The sequence below is a fragment of the Notamacropus eugenii genome, chromosome 4 (assembly GCF_028372415.1).
Source record: "Notamacropus eugenii isolate mMacEug1 chromosome 4, mMacEug1.pri_v2, whole genome shotgun sequence".
NCBI classification, from domain to species: Eukaryota; Metazoa; Chordata; class Mammalia; order Diprotodontia; family Macropodidae; genus Notamacropus; species Notamacropus eugenii.
This window is the reverse complement of record NC_092875.1, coordinates 183504968-183512334: the sequence shown is the minus strand read 5'-3', so window position 1 is coordinate 183512334 and position 7367 is coordinate 183504968.

Sequence of the window (7367 nt, the reverse complement as noted above, 5' to 3'; positions counted from 1 at the left end):
TATTTTGGTCATGTTGTTTTAGATTTAAGAAACTCTCTAAAAATATAAATCACAGATGACTTACAGAGCTTCATGGATGGAAGGAATTTTCCTCACACTGGGAATTTTCTAATTCTGATGAACTTACAGATTTGGACTGTAAAATAGTTTTGCTTCATAAAAGTTAAAAATTCACATAATCAAATTGTTTTTCCTTATCATGATAGCTGTTTGAATTTATTGAATAATCACCATAATTGAGACAAAAAGGATTCTATTTTCATCTTGTCTATATTTTTTTTTGTTTAACTTTCAAGTTATTGATTTCCAATAAATGGAATTTAATTGTGCTGTATAGTGGGAGATATGGGTCTAAACTAGTTTTTTTTTGCCATATTGCTACATAGTTCCCCCAGTAATGTTTATCAAATGGTAAAATTCTTTCGCAAATGTTTTATATCATATACTTTCCTTACCCTAACCTTTTATAGACATTTTATTTCAATTTGGGGATTTTTATTTTGTTCCATTGACCTTTTTTCTCTCAATTTTAAATTTTGCTTCTTTTTATAGAAATTGAAAGTACTGCATTCACTTCTAAAAACCTTTTGATGTGCATAGATGCCTGTCTGTGAACCACAGTTACATGCATTGGCTACTTACTTATTTTGACTAATGCTGAATATGTAGGCATGAGGGAAATCTGTAGTAGAAAATAGGCCAGAACTATCACAAAATTTCATGGCTACTTAAATGTAACATTGCCTTCACTTTTCTACTCAAATCGTCCTTTTGTTTTTGTATGTGTAAAATAATCCTAGCTGTCAGATCCTCCAATTAGTCTTTCTGGTTCACTGAAGCATCTTCCATTCTGACAGATTTTTATTAGCTTCTGAAACAAAAGATGAGGTTTATGCTCCCAGAAAACCAATACACATTGACATTCAGTTCAATACAAGGCGTGTAGTATGAGGGTCAGAAAAAGTGCTCTTTTTGTGTGAACAGCAATTGCATCCCAAATCACTGTAGGTGTGGATCATTACCCTTCAGTTGCCATTTTCATATGTAAAGGGAGGGAAAACTGTATTTATTTATCTTTGAGTTTGGACATGTATCCTTGAACATGCCTATGAAACATGCTTTCTTCAGCATTGACTGGGTTCCACACATGTAAAGAAAGAGTAATGGAATATTATTCACGTTGTTACCATATCAAATGCTGAAGGGTGGAGATAAATATCCTGGAGGGTAAAATTTAAATTCTATGGACTTGGAAGCACAACTGAATGTAACAAGGCTCATCTGAGGAAAAGTAATCAGACCAAGGTGGGATTTAGTAATTAGAGTCAAGTTAACTCGTTTTGAGGAAAGGTTTTGGAAAACTAGCTGGGACAGCTAGATGGTACGGTGGATAGAACACTGGCCTGGAGTCAGGAAGACCTTATTTCAAATCTAGCATCAGACACTAGCTGTGTGACCTTGGGCAAGTCACTTAACTCTATTTTCCTCAGTTTCCTCATCTGTAAAATGAGCTGGGAAAGGAAATACCTAACCCAAATGGGGTTGTGAAGAGTTGGACACAACTGATATGACTGAACAACAAATTGGAAAACTAATTCAAGAAGGAAGAAGCACCATAAGACTGATTACAGGCTCAAACCGAAGGATTACTTTTACATTACATACTGGTCACAAAGCAGCATGTTCAACTACTGTTCTACCATATACAAGGAGAACATTTCCATCAAAAAGGCATCCCTCCCCCAAACTTCTCTTTCTTTGTGGAGAGAGCCTTTATTTTCCCGATTGTTGTAAACTCAGTACCTTTGACTCTTTTTCCTTCCTCATATGTTCAGTTGCTAAGTCCTATTAATTCTACATAGAGGAATGAAGGGGGAAATCTAGGCAATGTTAAAACATGAAATATCAATAGAAATCTATTTTAAAAACTATACTCTAGGCAATTTTGAGTCTTTATCACGTCTCTTCATTATTGGTTCTACATACTCTTAGCTGGTCTTCCTTCCAATCTTTCCCTTCTCCAACCTGTTATTTAGACTTGCCAGAACAACTTTCCTAAGCCACAATGCAGACTGGGCCCTTTGCCTGCTCAAAAAAACCTCTAGGATAAAATACAAACTCCTTAATGCAGACATTTAAGGTGCTCCATAGTTTAGTTCCAACCAAGCTTATTTCACTCTACTCTCACACACTCTAAGGGCCAGTTAAATTGAAGTGCAAACTGTTCTTAGAATTCATCATACCTTGCACAAGTATGACCTACATCCAATTGCATGCTGTCTCAGGGAGGGTTAGAATCTGAAACTCAAAACTTTAATAATGTTAAAAATTGTTTTAATATGTAATGGGGGAAAATAAAATATATATTTTTTAAAAAGAGATTGTTAATGGAAAAAAAAATTTATGATGCCATCCTCTGCCTTCATGCATTTTTTGTCATTGTTCATTTGTTTCAGTCCTGCCTGACTCTTCATGACCCCATTTCAGGTTTTTCTCAGCAAAGATGCTAGAATTGTTTGCCATTTCCTTCTCCAGCTCATTTTATAGAAGAGGAACTGAAGCAAACAGGGGTTTAAGTGACTTGCCCAGGGTCACACAGCAAGTAAGTGTCTGAGGCTGGATTTGAACTCATGGTTCCTTCCTGATTCCTAGCCCAATACTTTATCTACTGTACCACCTTGCCACCCTTCCATGCATTTATACAGTTTCTAAATTTTGACATCTACTGCTCATTTCCACACCTCTTCCCTCTCCCACTGCCTCTGGGTTCTTTTGTCATCTGTTTTTCAGAATCTATAAAGGCTAAGCTCAATTGCACCATCATGTAGTCTTTCCTTGTCTCTTGGCTAAAAGTCTTCCTTCCCTCTGTTTCCTTCTTTGTAAAATGAAGAAAGTATCAGTTCACCAGTTCTTACTCAAGAGTCTCCCTTCACACATATAGATACGCATGTAGACATAGACATGGGTGTAGACATGGAGATGGGCATGGACATGTTCATGGCCTTGGACAGAGACATAAATATGGACATGGCATGAACATGGAAATGGACATAGATATACATGTACACAGAGACAGTGGATAGAGCCTTGGACTTGTAATTGGGAAAGTATGCATTCAAATCCTGCCTCAGGTGCTTGCTAGCTATGTGATTCTGGGCAAATTACTTAATCCTTCTCAGATTCAGCTTCAAAGATAAATAGTATTTGTCTTACAAAGTTTTTGTGAAGATCAAATGGAATAACATGTTTAAAGTGATTTCTGAACCATGAAGTTCTATATAAATTCCAGCTATTATTATTATATATGCATATATGAGTATATACATATGTGTGTGTATGTATGTATGTAGGTATAGGTAATATATCTATATACGTATATGTTATATATGTATGTGTGTATACACACACACACACACAGAGCTTCCTTAGATATTTCCAGAGTACAAACTCTTTAATCTCTTCACTCCCTGTGATATTCAATTGTATATTAGACTTATTTTTGTATATTTATGTTCCCTACAAAGGAAAACTTAATGAGGACTGGGATTAGGTACATGGCCTCTTGAACACAGGAGGTGATTAATTAATGTGTATTGAATTTGAAAATGAATATGAAAATAATATAAACATAGGCCAAATTCCCTTCATGTGACTGTTTGAAAGCTATAATCAGGATTAAGACTTCAGAATATATTTTATATCTATAGATACATATCTATTCATACATACACACACACACACACACACACACACACACACACACAGAGGCTCTGGAGTAAGAGGACCTAGATTCAAAGCCTCTAATGCTTTCTCCCAGTGCAATTTTGGACAAGTGACTTATTTCTTCTGAAATACACCTGTCAAAATGTGAGAGTGTATTAAAAGGCCTCAGAGGGTCCTTCCTGCTCCAATTCTCAGATCCTATGATCTGTAAAAATATATACAAACACATGTATACGCTACAGTGATAATCAAATTAAATAACAACAATATTGTTTTAATTAAAGGAAAGCACAGTATTTTTTATGAGTCTGAGAAAATATTTCTCGGAAAATGGAAAACACAAAAATAAACACACACTAAGCAAAAAGTCATTTTTATAATTGGTATAACATAACGTAATCGCCTTTGATGTTTTTAAAATGCCTCTAATCTGAAGACCCCAAATTGCTTCACCAACATAATCTAAGATCAGATAGTGCATTAGCTTTTACATGGATCTGAAAGGCTAAAATACCCACAATACACATACCCAAGACAGAGAAAAGAGTATCAAAGGATGAAAGGCAGTGCCTTTCAGCCGACATGATTGGATAATAGAGAAACCTCTATGAAAATTGCAACCAGAATGTAATGTGGCATATAAAAAGAAAACTTTATAAAAGGAATCATGTAAACATAACAATGATGATGATCTAATTAGTCCTCAGCTACCATAATGTTGCAGCAAATCAGAAAGTAACAAGCTATTTTTATCTATCTACTGGAGAACTGGACTATCTGAGAACATGGAAGGTACCTCAATAGTTCTTCTGTGCCCCTATGTACTCAGAAAGGATTGTCACTCCATCACAAAATATCTCTATAACACACAAACACTACGTAGTGCTGTTAGGTGAATTACCTACAAACTTAGACTCTGAAAGGGTAAGTGTGGCCAAAGGCTTGACCCTGAATCATAACTTAGGGCCTAGCTACACTGGATCTTCTTCTCCATTTATTCTATTAGTGGTAACTCAGTATGGACTCTCTGTTGAAAGAGGATAGTGGAGGCATTTTTCCACCTTATAGCTGTTGGCATGTTGCCTCTCCCATTAGACTGTGAGCTCTGTGAGGATCAACACTATGTTTTCCCTTGTCTCTGTATATCCAGGGTTTAACATAGCATCTGATACATAGTAAATGCTAATAAATGATTTTTGACCCACTGTCTTCCCCTTTGAACAACTTTTTGTCAACTTTGCCAAACAGTTATTTTTCACACAAGGTGGCTTGATACTTGCATGCTGCTCCTTGGCCAGCCAAATCTCCCTACCACCTCCTAATCCTACCCTCCTAAGTCAGAACCCTAACTCTACACATTCTGTCCACCATCAATCACTACCTTTTAGGTGTTGAGATAGACTCTCCAGGAATTCATACTCAGCCAGTATCTTTGGAAACGGTCTGATAAACTCATTCATGCTAAATGGCAAGTGCTTGATGTGCTGTTCTTTCAAGGAATATTGTAGTTACACTTTTATAGGGAAAACATGAAACTGTAGAATCACAGAGCTCAGAGACCAACTCACCTATGTCTAAAAAAAGACTCCTCTCTACAACATACTCATTAAATAGCCAGCTAGCTTTTCCTTGAATGCTTCTAGTGAAAGGAAGAGGTGGCCCCTTCCTCTCTTAGATGACTAAAATGGTTGGGAAGATTTTCCTTATTTTAAGGCTAAATATACCTCACTTCAACTGTCATCTGTTGATACTAGCCCTGTCCTTGGAGGGGAATCAGAACAAATTTAGTGCCTCTTTCACACACTAGCCCTTCACATACTTAAAATCAGCTTTCTTGTCCCACCTGTCTTCTTTTCTCCATGTTGCACATTCCTAGGTTCTCTAATCGGTCCTCCTGTGAAGTGGTGTCAAACTCAAATAGAAATAGATCCCTGCAGGTCACATGTATTTTAATTTATTTTTTAAATATTTTCCATTCGAATCTCATTCTGGCTGCACTCAGGAGTTTTGCAAGGTTCTCCAGCTGTGGGTTTGATACCTTCTGCTCTTATGTGCTGGGATTGGAAGCTCAATTCCGTGTGGGCGGTCTCGGGCGGGTAAAGGTGGGAACTTCTAAATCTTAGAGTTCTCACGAGGCCCCCCATAATAACAACAGGGAATCGAGGAGGAGACCGAGCTATCTCGTGTGTTTCCGCCTCTTCCCGTGAGATACACGATGGGAGGAGCATCCCCGCTCTCGAGGCTGTCCCAGATCTGGGCACACCTAGTTACCTAACAGGCTCGGTATTGACGTGTAAACTACGCGACGGGAGAGCTTAACTAGGGTCAGGAAAGCCTGAAAGTTCTCTTGGGCGGAGGGGCCACGTGTGTGGACAGAAGGCTCCGCTTTTCCTCTCTCCGCTCTTCCCTCCCCCTCTCTCCCCACTTACACTTCTACTTCCAATCTCTTATTGTAAGATCTTTGCCTCCTTGGGAGATTCTTCGCTCCCTCCTAAGGAAGAATTCCCCTGCACTTGTAACCAGAACCCTGAATAAAGCTCAACCCTTGTTCAACTCTGATAGGTCTCTTCTCTCATACGAGTATCCGGTTTGGCCAGCCGAAGACCTCCGATAGAGGTAAGGTAAGACTCGGGTAGCCCACAGGCCTCTAGGCCTGGCACTTATGGAATGATCTCAAGACATTTGCCATTCTGGGTGCCTGTCTCAGACTGTCTCCAGCTTATCAAGGTCCTTCCTAACATGTGACAAGCTAAAGTGAACACAAGACTCAGATTTAGTCTGAGTAGGGCAAGGTATATACGTTTTTCCCCTTTCTTTTATATTTAAACTCCTCTTCATGAGGTTCATTCTGAGCTTAGGGTTTGTTTTACTTATGATTAATCCCTTCCTGAATCTATGGTACTTTCTACTCCTCCCTTTCCTCTCTCCTTGTTCTCCACCCAACCTCTCCCCCTGCCATGTTTCCCTTTTGAGTTAAATGCATTTGACTAGTTCAGATGAAAGGAAGACACTTTCCCTGTCTCTTCTTCTTCTATACAGTTTTCTACTTGAATATCCCAATTATGTGAAATGATCATTTCTGTTATCCTTACTGCCCATTTCTTCCCCAGTGTATCCTTTTCCCTCTACTTTTCATCTTTTATGATTTTGGCACAGTTCCTCCTTTGGCCAGCCAACCCTGAGGGTCTTCCCCTCCCAGTTTGATTTTTTTTTTTAATTAAAGGGGCCATCCCCTGACTAACTTCTTAAAGATGTCTATTCACTGAATAGGTGTTACCTCACTCAAAGTGAGAACCTAAAAAGGCCTTATCCTGAAAGGGCCAGGATCTCACATTGCATCCTGGGCCATCTCTAGCCATCCAGATGAATATCTGGCTACTGGACCCAGATGACTCTGGGGGAGAAAATGAGGCTGATGACCTTGTACAGCCCACCTTCACTCCAATCAAAATCAACTGCAGGTCATGCTATCATCTCCCTGATGTCACAGTTCTTTTTGAAAATGAAGGACAAACACAATGCAATGATTTTTGGCTATGAAACACTTAGGAGTTTTCATTTTGGCATTTTTTTTTTGTTAAGGAGGTGACTGGTGGATTCTTTATATTTTCATTTTGCCTTTGTGTTTGAGTATGTTGGGCAGT